At 33.2% G+C, this 14,007-nt stretch overlaps 1 protein-coding gene across 1 annotated transcript in view; it reads left to right on the forward strand.

Moving 5' to 3' along the window:
* Positions 1 to 7,404, forward strand: part of LOC148620040 (uncharacterized) — a 29,623-nt gene extending 22,219 nt beyond the window's left edge. Inside the window, exon 5 of the mRNA XM_088580617.1 lies at positions 7,261 to 7,404. The gene's annotated coding sequence lies outside the window, so the exon portion shown is untranslated. The remainder of the gene's footprint in view (positions 1 to 7,260) is intronic.
* Positions 7,405 to 14,007: the final 6,603 nt, after the last annotated feature.

Here is a 14,007-nt window from a genome sequence, read left to right on the forward strand (position 1 = left end):
GAACCTATCAAAGATAAAAACAACCCTTTTGGGATGAAAAAACGTCAACAATTTATTGTTAAAATCAAGGAAATTGTCGTTGCTTTAAGAATGAAAGAACTACAAACTGTGATTTGTAATTTCACGACGTCATTTTACCACCAGCTAATGCTATTTTTTCTTTTAATCAAAATGCTTTTGAATACTCTTGCATATTAAATTTTACTATCACTTTGACTTACATAGAACTATTTTACCCAATTACCCACTATTTTTGTCATTTTTGATATTTGCGACATACAGGTGCAATGATATGCATTGGGTTGTTTTGATTTGTCACCGATACTGAAATTTGATTAGCTGTATATAAAGGTTATCTTCATTTTGTTTATGAAAAAAAATATAGCACTACTGTATATTGTTTGACGATTTGCAATGTCTAAAATTGTACACCAAACAAATATACATGTCGTAAGTATTCTTTCACGGCAAACAAATATTCATGAGAAATTACAAAATATTGCAAAATATTGCCTTAAAATACAGTGAAAATATAGAATGGTTGCTTGAATTTTATATTATATTTGGGCAAATATTGTAGAAAAGACGGCTGTTGGACTTAAGCGTTTTGCGTTTTTTAACAATGTTTGGTCTGATGCGTTGTTCGTAACCCCTCAACAACCTGCAGGATTGTTATAAAACTTGGGATGTGTTTCGATTCACCTAGACCATACTTGAGGAACCACATTGTACCATATTAACACCACCAAATTCCCGACAGTTTATCAACACTTTAATCAACAAGATCATTCAATCCTCTCCATGAAAGGTCGTATTTTAGAAAAAAATTACCATCCTACGAACAGTCCCATTCTAAGTGAAAACTATCGTAGGGAAAGGGAGGAGTACTGGATACGTAGATTAGGTACTGCAATACCTTATGGAAGCAATGACAACATCAAAAGTATAGGAAACCTTTCAAGCCAATATAACAATAGCATAAATGTGATGAACTTATTTGACAAAACTCCAAGACGGGAAAGGAGTCATGGCCATCGCCACTATACATCACCTAAGTTACATGATGTATCCATAGATGGTCGTCTCCTTCCTTTCATACAAAAACCTCTTGGACGTCATCACATTTGAACCATACTTTATTCTATGCCTCTCACTCTACTACACTCCCTTTACAAAACAGGTCTTGACACTCCTGTTTCTGACCCCACCTCATCATTATACAGACTTGTTGCCATCATTGGTTTCCACAGACTCTTTAAACCAGTTTGTGTGAAAAGTCAAGATGAAGAAAAACGATCATTTCTTCCACTACCGTTTGTCAACAAAGGTATAGATGTAATTTATTTGGCTAACATCCCCCATCACAAAAACGTTACCAACAAAATTCCCCATATTTCAAAGACAAATCCATATCAATTATTTCATATTCCTATACTTCACCCATTGCATCCAAAATTTTCAATTATAAAAAGGCTATTGCAGAACCACGAGGACTTCAAGGCTAAACCACCTGACTGTTCTTGCAAAACCTCTCCATTCAAATATGGTCCTTCTGGTCACGTCGTTACGGGAGATTTAACCATCATCGAAAACGAATCTCTGCGTAATATCCTTTCTAAAGGTCCCAAGTACCGTGAACCACGCTCCACAAATTGGAATTATAACTTTAAAGTTCTTACAGTTTTTAAAGACCCCGATGTAGCAAAAACATTGTCTACTATACATGACAAATATGTTGTCGTACCAGCAGACAAAGCCCAAAATAACATTATTTTTGTCTGCAAAATGTTTTACATCCAGTGTTTTATATCACAGGTAGACGTAGAAAATAGTAGCAGTGATAAGACCTCTACTGCTATCACACTCTCCAAAGAAGAGATTGTGGAAAACCATAAATCTGTGCTATCCTCTTTTGGTCTCTCTACCAAGGACGATGATTGTGATTTACCGTCTATGTACTGGATTCCTAAACTTCACAAGAATCCATACAAACAACGTTTCATGGCTGGATTTGCAAAATGTACCACCAAACCTCTTTCAAAACTTTTAACTTCTATACTCACAACTGTCAAGGAGGGTGTGCAGTCCTACCACTTGTTACTCCCGTAGTGGTATTAATTCAATGTGGATCCTGAAAAAATTCGAAAGATCTTTTGGAAACAATTAGTTCAAGACTATTATATGAATATAATAGCATTGAAACCTATAATTTTTCAACACTGTATACCACATACTCAGTTAAAATCCCGACTTAAAAACATTATACATCGTTGTTTTTCCAAAAAAGATGGCAAACCTAGATACAAATATATAGTTCTTGGTAGAGATTCCTCATACTTTGTAAGAAATAATTCCAAATCATTTTCCAAATATACAGAGGAAGATGTTTACAAAATGCTGGAATTTTTAATCGACAACATATTTGCCCAGTGTGGTGGTCGTGTTTTTCAACAAACGGTCGGCATTCCAATGGGAACAAATTGAGTTCCTTTACTTGCTGACCTATTCCTTCACTCTTACGAGACCGACTTTATGGCTGATCTGATCCGAAAGAAAGAATATCGTTTGGGTAGATCCTTCAATCTCAGTTTCCGCTATATAGATGACGTATTATCTTTAAACAATCCTAATTTCGGGGATTTGATATATCGCATCTACCCAAAAGAAATTGAGATAAAGGATACTACAGACACTGTGAAGTCAGCCTCATATCTTGACCTACACTTAGAAATCGATGGTAAAGGAAAACTATTGACCAAACTTTACGACAAACGTGATGACTTTTCATTCAGAATTGTCAACTTTCCTGTCATCTGTGGCAACATCCCTTCAGCACCTGCTTATGGAGTGTTCATATCACAACTCATACGTTATGCCAGAGCTTGCCGAAACTACGCAGACTTTTTGTATCTCACTACAACTATAACAAATAGGCATCTGGAACAGGCTTATTTTGCTACAAGATTGAAGTCATAACTGCAGAAGTTCTATGGACTTCATCATGAACTCGTGGATCTTGATGGTGTATCCATCTGCACAATGAAAACTGATTTATTCAACGGGTCATAGTTTTCCTTTCCTCGTTTGTCTACCCCGGACTTGACTTTTTATGAGGACGCTTACCCTACCGGTGCACCTGGTCCTTGCTCCCAGTTTTTAGTGGAGTCCGTGTTGCTCACTTGCTTTTTGTTACTTTGTATGTATGATTTTAGTTACTGTATGTTCTTTGTTGTGTATGTCTGTTTTCCATGTCTGGTCTTTGTCCCTGGATTACATTCTTTTGATTACCGCTATAACCTTGGTTCCCTTGATTACTCTTTGACGGTATGATAAGTGAAGGATAACAATAAAGTTAGTTTATCTTCTGGGAAAAGGTTATATAATTGGTTTTTTTTCGTAATAAATTGAATTCAGAAATTTGGTGTTGCTATACGCTGATGGTTCTTATATACATCAAACTAGATATGAGTAAATAGACGAGATACAAACCAGCACCAGTGTTCCGGGAGTAGGTAATATCCAAAAGGAGAGCCCCGAGTAAATGTAAATCAATGCTAGACTTGTTTATAAATCAACACCTACTGATCTAAATAAGGCCGACGATCCATGTAGGTACCAGTACCGTATTGCATATCCCTGAGCGGGTGTACGTCAAAACATGGATGCTATAAAAATATAGTGCATTTTCTTTTTGCCTCTCTACAAACTAATGTTTTGTCAAAAGATATGAACAATGACTTAAAAAATAGAGCAAATATCACACTGTAAGATGAAGAACTTTTTTAAAAGAAAATCTAACATAATATCATAAAAATGTTCCACTGAAAAGGTTGGTTTGGTGAGTGCAAAACAAAAGTGAAAGTAGGGAAAATGGCTATTTATAGTTCAAGACTACTTTTCTGTCCGATCTTCGTGGACTCACCCTATTTTCTTTGCGGGAAATTATTTTTTCACATGTCCTTAGAAATGCTACATAAGTGAAAGTTTTATTGAATCAATTTACATATTTTTTTAAAAATCCTAAAAATATGCACTTCACTATAGAAGTCTATGGGAAAATTAATACGATACTGAGACCTGTGGAATGAACCTACGCTCCCTATTTCCCCTTTTAAAACACCAATTTAAAGCAAATACACAAACACCTTAAAACGCTGATGAATGATTTAAAGAAGAAACAACTGTTTTAATGGCAACCAAAGGTAAGAAGTCATTCAAAAAAATATATATATATAACTATACTTATGTGAAAATCTCGTTACTTGTACAATAAAGTGAATCCAATATATATCTTTAAAATTCTCAGGCAATAAATTCACATTGACTACCTATGCCAGTTGGTACACTTCATATATACTTAATTTGATGTTTATGTAAATTTTTGTTTCTTGTACCATTAAATATACTTAGTAAGTGCATTTATGATGCAGCAACATTAATCTCAAATTAAGTGTTTATGTATTTTCTGCACCGTCGACACTCTGGCAATAAAAGAATTTCTAAAACTAAATGACCATTACTGTGAAAAGTAGAACTTATAACAGCGATTAACGTTTTCATGATTATTTCCCCAGACTTTCGGGATTATTATTTCTCATTTATTATTAGATGCGTATTATAAGCCTAATACATTTATCCTTGATACATTTTATGTTCTTTTAATGTTAATAACCATTAATTAATAGCTTAAGTCGTGTAAACCCAACCTGCAGTGATTTATTTTACGAGTCTCAAATATAACACAAACGATTACCAGCATAATAAATTGAATGGTTCTGATTAACGTTCGAATGCTGAATGATGTGTATGTTTACGTTGAAATGTCAAAAGTTCAGAATGCTATATGCATGTAAAAATTAAGAAAAAAATAATTTACCGAAAGCTCCTTAATCTTAAACTATTACAGTAATCTCGAATAAGAGAACACCAACAAGATACAGGTCGCGAGAGAGAGAGAGAGAGAGAGAGAGAGAGAGAGAGAGAGAGAGAGAGAGAGAGAGAGAGAGAGAGAGAGAGAGAGTTGTTTCCCGTTCTCCGTTCTTCACAGTTCAAAACAATTATCACAAGATTACTTAGATTGTAAGATACCAATAAGGAATCAAATATATAAAAGATGGAAGCCATTGGTCATAATGGAAAGTAAAGAATTGTTTTGGAAAATCTAGAATAAGGAAACACTGTTGATAACATGTCTCATAATTAATAAGTTATTGTTTTGCAATTAGACGCGGTATGGCATAACATCATTTGATTGATAAGATTGTACAGGAAATCCGAAAATTAATTCAAAATATCGGCTAAAGAGACATATTTTTATTATTCACTTTAAGACGTAATTCGATTTCCTGTAATTTGGTAAACCATACAATGTTTCTAAATTAAATATCATTATTCATTTGATGTAATAAAGCATTTACAGGTCAAATGAACTTAGTTGAATTGACACAGGACGTTCGTCCTCCGATATTACAATTTATCATTCTGAATTAATCAAACACAGCAGCTTTATTTCAGAACGATTGACATGAGTAACCATTGGATGTGTGTAGTATAAAATGAGAAAAAAAATTCTTGACATTTTAAATTGATCAATCGATTTATTAGCTCGATTTTGTATTGGTCAAAATTTTCAGATAATTTGATCAATGATTTTGTTTAGAAAAAAAGGGTTATCGATTTCAATTGATAATTGTCCGGTTACCACTTTTGTTTTTTTTTTTTTTTTTTTTTTTTTTTTTTTTTTTTTTTTTTTTTTTATAGTAAAACGAATATTCAAGATGTCTAATACTATACTTCAAGTCCACTTAAATGAATTTTCAAATTAATTGCAGGTGAGCCAGATTTCGAACAGGGATTTCTATTCAAATTTATGGCAGTGTTATCAATCGATGAATCTTCAATTTATGACCAATAATTGATCGATGCTGAATTTGATTGATCTGTAATGTTAGTGACAGCAATCACCGAAGTTTTGGTTGACGACTGACCTCATTGAAAAAAAAATGAGTTTTTCTCATTTCTGAAGCATTTACAAGGAATAAAAATGACAACGAATGTCTTGAAAATCAATTATTTTTCTTTTACTTAAAATACTTAACTCAAGTCGAATATGTCTGTACGTATAAATGAGGTAATCAACATGTTTTAAATTGACTATATAGACATATAAACGTCATCTGTTTCTTATCAAATGTCTTGTATGATCTGTGACCTTTGTATTTGAAATTTGTGGAAAAAAAACAAAGGCTAGTTCAAATTCACAAATCAATTGGACGAATTCAAAAGTTTATTCGAATAAATATATTTAAACCGAACAATCCATCGCACAATTTTAAAGTGAAATTTGAAGAACTTTTGTTGCAATATACTTAAACTCACGACACATCGAATTCACCTTCAAATTGTTTTTTTTTAAAGTACTTTATGAAAATATACAAAACATTGTCAGGTGTATCATCCTTCGATAAAATTTTTTTTTCAAAAGTACATATTTATCAATATACAATTTTCAAAGAAACATTTCATATCAATTTTAAATATTTATTTGATTACCTAAAACAAATAACGTCGTTGTAAGGATGAATAAGAAATATAAAAGATGTTTCATGAAAAAGGAATTGTGAGTGTAAAAGTACGAGTATATTTTATATCAATCATTTCAAATAAAAATGTTCTTAGAAATAAAAACTAATGATCATATTCAAAACTTTAAGTCACAGTTTTACCAGTTTCCATCAGATATAAATGAAGTTAATGCTATGGAAAATAATGGCTAAAACAAATGCTGTTGGTCAAGAAACAGCGATTTAACAATAATTTCAGACAAAAATATAATGCCAATATAGCAAACAAATAAAGCAATCAAAAATAAACTAAAAGAAGAACCAAAATAAAAAAAAGATAGGAAACTTGTAAATGTTACACCAAGACTCAATCAAAAATAAGAAGCACGATTCTCGCCCAACGTTATATTGAGCAGAGTATAACGCCTGTCATATCTGGTTTTTCGCAGAATAATAATAATAAAAAAAAGTAATTTTGTTTTACCTAATCAGGGTTCAGTAAGTTTTGATCATTCGGGATAAATATAATTAATTCACACATTATGGTATCCTTTAAGACAAAAGCGAAGTCCTTTATATGCATAGTCCTGTGTGTTGACATTTCATTTTTTTTGTCTTGATTTACTTATTTTTCACAATAAGGTTAAACGCTATAATAAATGTCACTTTATACTTTTATCACCTTTTCTTTCTGTAGATGCCATTACGAAATAGATACATCTAGAATCAAGCTGTGAGCAAAGTAAGAAATGCCAGCCTGAGAGTGTATTCGAGCATGCTATCAATATATTCAGTATTTGAACTTTTTAACTGATAAATAAACAATGATTTTAAAATGAAAGCTTGCAGTTTGACGATATAAAAAAAAATTTTTTGTTGTTTTTTTTTTTACTTTTATCTCACAATACATTTTAAAAACTATTCAATGTAAAAACATATTTAAAGGAAACCAGTTTCAACTGGTAGTATTTGTCTTGACTTCATGTAATGAGACAATTTTCAGTCTCTAAACTGAATTTTTATCACAGCGGTAGAATTAGCTTACCTTATTCGCAATGATTGATTTTTCGACTTTTTCGTGTATCTGACAGGACATGTTTTTGCTTTAGACGTTCTTTTAAGTACAGAGAAATAACAAAGAAATAACTCTTCAAAAACGGCAGATTCCCTCTGCCGAACGAATCAATTTAATTTGACACAATGTCAAACTTTCAGTAGTTAAATTATTCTCAGTCTTAAGAAATTGACAACATTGAAATGCTTACAGTATAAAATTGAAAATAATTATTTCGTTTCGATATAACTTTACCATGCTCGTCTCAAGTGCGATGGATCGGTGGTTCGATCTCCAACAAAATCTTTAAAATTGGTACTCAAAGCCTCTTTGCAAAGAATACAGCTTGTAAGTGATTGTGTAACGACTTGAGTCAGAATAATATATCCGAGTTGGGTGCAATGCATGCTGGTTGGCTGTTGTGTGGAGGATTGAGGACTTTCTTAATGTGTGACTCTTGTTAAGCGTTATAGCACTTTCTAGTAACGTCATTGTACTATGTATCTATGTAAAAACGTCAGTTAGCGGTTCTCCATTAAATGTTGTCTACGAAACATCCTTTACTGTCTACGCTAAACATAACGCAATCCTAACACTATACGATCACGAGAGACGTTTTGTGAACAAACACCATAAAGATTAGGCTGAAAGTTTCTGGGTTCGAATTGTATGCAATAATAAACAACGGTAAAATCGATGTTGAATAAATCCTTAACCCTTTGAGTGCCATTATTCTTTGGTAATACCTCCCTCTGCGTGCCAAAGGAAAGGCCTTAATGTTTTTCAGTTGAACAAAGAACGTCACAAAACAGTTTTTTCCGAACTGTTCTTCAACATTGACGTCATTTGATTGTTTTCTAAATAAAATGCCCCCAAAAAGTAATTGAACGTTCCAACATCATTTCCTGATATTCGTTTTTAATTTATTCAGATGTAACCACTGGATAGCTACTGTATGCACTATTTTTGTAAAGCGACATAACTTAAAATCATTTTATGAAATATACTGTACTTCAGACTCGACTTTCAAGAAATTTATAAAGGTGTATACACATGACGCGAAATACTGGTCAAGAAAGAAAAGCTAGAAATCTTGACACCTAGAACGGAAAGTTAGAAGGGTATACAACATGTGAATACATTGCACGAAAACCAAAAACGTTAGATCATCCTCTTGATATAATAAATGTACTGAACTTTGCCCTCCTAGCGATTAATTTGCACACCAAATAAGTCAATTAAAAAAAATTGAAATACATAAAATGGATGGAACTGTAATGGATGGCTGCCAAATCGCCGTTGTGTCAGGGTCAAGACCTGGGAACTGCCCATAGCCATGCCGGGTTATAAAGCGGAGACTGTCTAAGCCGTGTCGTGCCTAACGCAACGACGATTGCGTACTTTTATACACTTTTAGATCGACCGCAGGGTTTTACATCTGTTCTATAAATGAGAAAGAGAAATCGATTTTCAACAATATCAAAGCGCCCACGGGTAACGCAATATTATATAGTTCCTTGAATAAAAAAGTCTTATTTTATTACATATCTTTAAACGACACACCTTAAACCTACAACACTTTACAAAGTCTTTTTCTGTAGAAGAAAATAGCCGATGTACTGCTTAAGAAAAGTTTTTCCCTTCATAAACGCATAAAATTGTACGATATGTTGTAAGTGTTGTCTTCACTGTCACGTCATTCCTGATGCGAGCGAAGAACAAATAAACTAAAACAAAAAATGCATGTATTTTTGATAAAGAGAAGAACGACCCATGTTCTTAACAATTCCAACTTTTAAAGGCGTTTATTTTGATGATTGCTAATGATCCCTTACTTTTGGAAAATCGCATTCACAGATGATGTATACGGCTAATCACAGTATGTTTATTTATACAATTTACTACATTTTGTTGTCTCTTTATGTATTGTTTTCTTCCTCTCATATTCTTCATGTGTCTTGTGTTTACTGCACCTTTTTTTTCAATTAGTTATAAACACCAACTGATGTCCAGGCAACCGAACATATTATATAAACATTTTGAAGCTAGGTCTGTATAAATGTAAACAACAGGAAATGTAATATGTAAATGGCATACAATGTAGTTCTATAATTTCAGGAAAGAATAGCATTACCATTTGCAGCACCCGTTACAAAATTTGTTTTCTTGGATAGTACGCGTGTTTTTAACATTTTATTAACAATACATGCATATCAAATAATAAAACCTGATAGAAATTAGTGGTTGAAATCGAAATGCTGGGCGGTAGAGGATGATAACGTTCTAGAAGTTTACAAACATCATGAGATGAGCAACTCAACTGAGGTTAGAAGGATATAAGAGACATAATTAACCAGTGCATCTCGTCACTGCAGATTGCACTATTATACTTCCACATAATTGATCCAAAGATTTTGATTAGCTCATTTGATCAACAAAATTTTACACGACATTTATTCTAAAGTTAAAATGCCCTTTATGCACTAAATTCAGCATAGAAGAGTCATAAAGATACAGCATCAGCTAAAATGCATTAACTCTCATTTGATTTTGAATTCCTAATTGAATCATAATAGCGGAAGTAACAACAAACGAATTAAAGTTTGAATAAGAGTACTTGACAATTTATTTTATATCTTCTGGTGCAGCTGCAATATTAATTGACTGGTTGATTCCTGTCTTAAAAGCTTGCACATATTAGGAAAGTGCAAATGAAAACAAGTGATACTTCAATTAAAGGTTAACGTTCTATGAAGCTCAGGCGACGAGATATATTTTACAAACCAGGCAATATGCGCCAATTGACTGTTTGTTTGTTTGTTTGTTGGGGTTTAACGTCCGAGCAGCAATATTTCAGCTATATTCAGACGATGAACATGAAATGGATGATTAAATGAACATGAAATGAAAAAAAGGATGGGACACAAGGATAATAGGGTCGACAAATTTTGATTGCCACTGGAAAAAGGGGGGATGGGTAAGGTCGGGCAATTTAGCCTCCTGTGGCGGAGCGCAAAGGTTCCTACTCCTATCGAATACCACAGCAGGGTTCTTTAACGTGCGAGGAACGTGGCATCTTTCCCAACACGGTGCTCCACTATGGTTTGCGGTCAGGTTTTCCGTATTATAGCCTGACAACCCCAGCATGTAACACGCCAGGGGTACCCCATTCCACCACCTGGGGCAAACATCCCAGTTGCTCTGTGGGCAGAGCGCCTAGCCCCCGGCTAGGTTTCTGAGCACTATTTAGTCGCCTTTTACGACAAGCTTAGCGCTGCTGCAGGCCTATTCTTTTAACACCCGGACCTGCACGGGGCCACCAATTGATAAGAAAAGATTAAGTATAAAGAAGTATAAGAAGTGAAAAGAGGTATACGGGACAATTTGCAGAATATGATACGTTAGAGAGTTTACTAAGGAACTATACAAGGCTGCACGCAAGGTACCTCTGTTCTAAGTTTATTGACATCCAGGCCAGTTAAAAAGGCGACTTTTTTTTTCAATTTTTAATCTTTTTTGGATATATTTTTGTCTTCATACTGTGTTGCACTTTTATTACCGGGATATGTTAAAATTTGATTATCCATGGCGTTTTCTTTGGGAGGTTTTCTTTTTTTGTTGTGTTTTCGTTTTTGACATTAAATATAAAGCAAACAAGAAACTAAAACACCAGGAATTGATGTGGCTGAAGAAAAATATAAAAAAAGAATGAAATGGGCGTCAACTGTAACAATTTCAGATTTTGACCATTCAATTACTCAAAAGCTATCCGGCTAAGAAGATACTGTTGATGTAGTTGATAGGACGGGGCAGTACACTTCTTTGTGGTCGTTGGTAAAGCACATTTTTAAATTCGTTGGTTTGATAAGCGTGCAACAGGTTGATCAAATTAAATGTAGAACTTCTCGATGAGATTTTTAATTCGTACCTTCGAACCATGAAAATTGTGGAAAACGGTATTCAACGAAAAAAAAATTCTTTCGAAGTTCGAGAATCATTAATTATAAATCATGCTTTGTACTAAAGTCATACCCATATAGCAGGGTGTTCAGCCTTTCAAATTACATAAACATTTATATTAGCGGCATTTCTATTGTGACGTTTACGTTCATGTATCTATGACGTAATTTTAAACATTTTTCCTGAATTTAAGGAGGTAGACCTAGGATGAGGGACACAAATCTTACAAATCATTGGAACGTTTGTATTCAGCATTTTCAAGAATCTCATGTAAGCATTAAAGTAACATGGATTCATTTTATTCTGCTCCAAATGAAAGCTTGAAAGGCTTCGGTGAAATTGAATATGATACAATCATATCACTGATTTGAAGAGTTATGTCCCTTACCCTAGGTCTATCTCCTTAATAGAGATTGAAACTAGCAAGCATATTCATTATTTGGCCTTCAAAACTAACCACTCTACGATACAGGGCTTTAAATTATCTGTTGTATGTCAAATCTTGTTTTTTACACCCAAGTCTGATGTTGATTTGGCCAGGTTTTTCATTTTTTTTATTTATAAATCCCATTGTTAAAGATTGATACGTTTCTGTGCTTCTTTTAAGTCCGACCAATTCCGGTGTTTCGTATGAATGCGTGGAATAACGGGAAACTATTAAAATACGCCTTTCACATTTTCGTGTATGGCTTGGTATAAAACAAGTTCACTCATGTTTATATTCCATTTTCATGATAAGGGCAAATGGTTCGCGTTCATTGCCCCCTTTAACTAAGTTTTATTAATGATTGCACATGACAAACATGTCATAATGTCTTTACAAGAGATAGTTTGACAAATACAATGTGACATAAATGCTTATATTGTTAGATTTATACTTAGTTATTTATCAATTATAGAGCTATTGTAATAAATTACGTCTCAATCAAAAATGTTTGTCTAATATCAAAGACCAATTTGAAGAATTTCGAAATATACCAACGATGTAACAGAAAAAATGGATGAAAATGTCCCTAGATATAGATCAATGATTTTCCCAAGTACACAAAAACCCATTTAACAATTTCTAAAATGAACTTTGACGAAAATTCCATATAGATCAATATAGGAAGAAGTACATTTTGGTATAATTGGAAAAAACGGCATAGATAAGAAAGAAAGAAACGTGCATTTTCCTCTATTTTGACATCTTGTCTTTTCTGGTCTTTTGTTGTCTTTATTTCTAAGTGTGTAAAAGTCTAATTCGAAGCCTAATTAGGTGAGGAAAATGTGTATATGTGTGAGACTTTCTTCAGGGAAAGCTTAATACATTTCTTCACAGCCAATAATTTCTAAATTATTATTAAATAAATAAATTAATATAATATCGTATCCATCGATGAAATTAAAGGACAAAACAGCGACTCCGCATTTGCGCAATCGTCTACTTCCGTGTCGACAAATTTTCCTTAAGAATATTTTTAAACATTCATAGTTCTGGTCTTACATTCTACATTTATATGACGTCGCTGACGCTCCATCCATATGAAAATTCGAATAAGCAACATTTTTTTAAACGATAAAACTAAAACTGCAGTGTTTTTCTTACAGATAAACAGTTTCACTTTTTTTTGTTCCTCAGACTCATTTTTGTCACATAGATAAAAGGTCATAATTTGAATGCTAAAGAATAAACAAATTTTGAATACTGCAATTGCATTCATTTCCGAGGTGTACTAATTTTCACTACTTATGTGTTTGACAGTTGGGTGTGGAAAAGATATCCTTAAAATTGATTTTAACACTATGAAATGTTAATATTTTAACTGCTATAACTACAAAAAAAAAAAAAAAAATAAATAACGCCTTCCACAGCAATTTGAATATTACATTAGAAACTTATTATTATAATTTATTCAATAAAAACCTAAAATCTCTTGGAGCATGCTTGCAGCTTCATTTGCAAATTTCCGGAAACTTTCTTTAATTTTTATACGAGAATGTATCTTCTTTTCTTGGTTCATTATGAGATGAACAACATAAAGTCAATCTATCACCAAAGGATTCGACAACAGGTCATTGAACCCGGTACTAACATTAAAATTGTAGCCAAACTTGAGGTTCACTCAATCATTCAAACTCTAAAGCGGTAGCTCTTCCATCAAAGTGAAAAGATCACGTTTGGGAAACCGAAGCCGAAAAGTATATGAACTCAATATCCTGTCATTGAAGTAGTTGTTTATTGTCCACCTACATTCAAAGACTTTAGATATATGATAATGGACAACTCTAGTTCGATACTAAAATACGAATGAGAAAACTGTTCACTTTGTTAAGTTATGTCATTAATGTGACAAATAGAACAGACGTTACCGTGGCTGAATAGAGAAAATATGGGAAGAAACAAATTAATTGTTTCGTACTTTTGATACCGGACATTGATCACACCCT

The sequence above is a fragment of the Perna viridis genome, chromosome 4 (genome assembly GCF_037379345.1).
Source record: "Perna viridis isolate PV_CMFRI_1.1 ecotype Kerala chromosome 4, ASM3737934v1, whole genome shotgun sequence".
In the NCBI taxonomy this organism is placed as follows: Eukaryota; Metazoa; Mollusca; class Bivalvia; order Mytilida; family Mytilidae; genus Perna; species Perna viridis.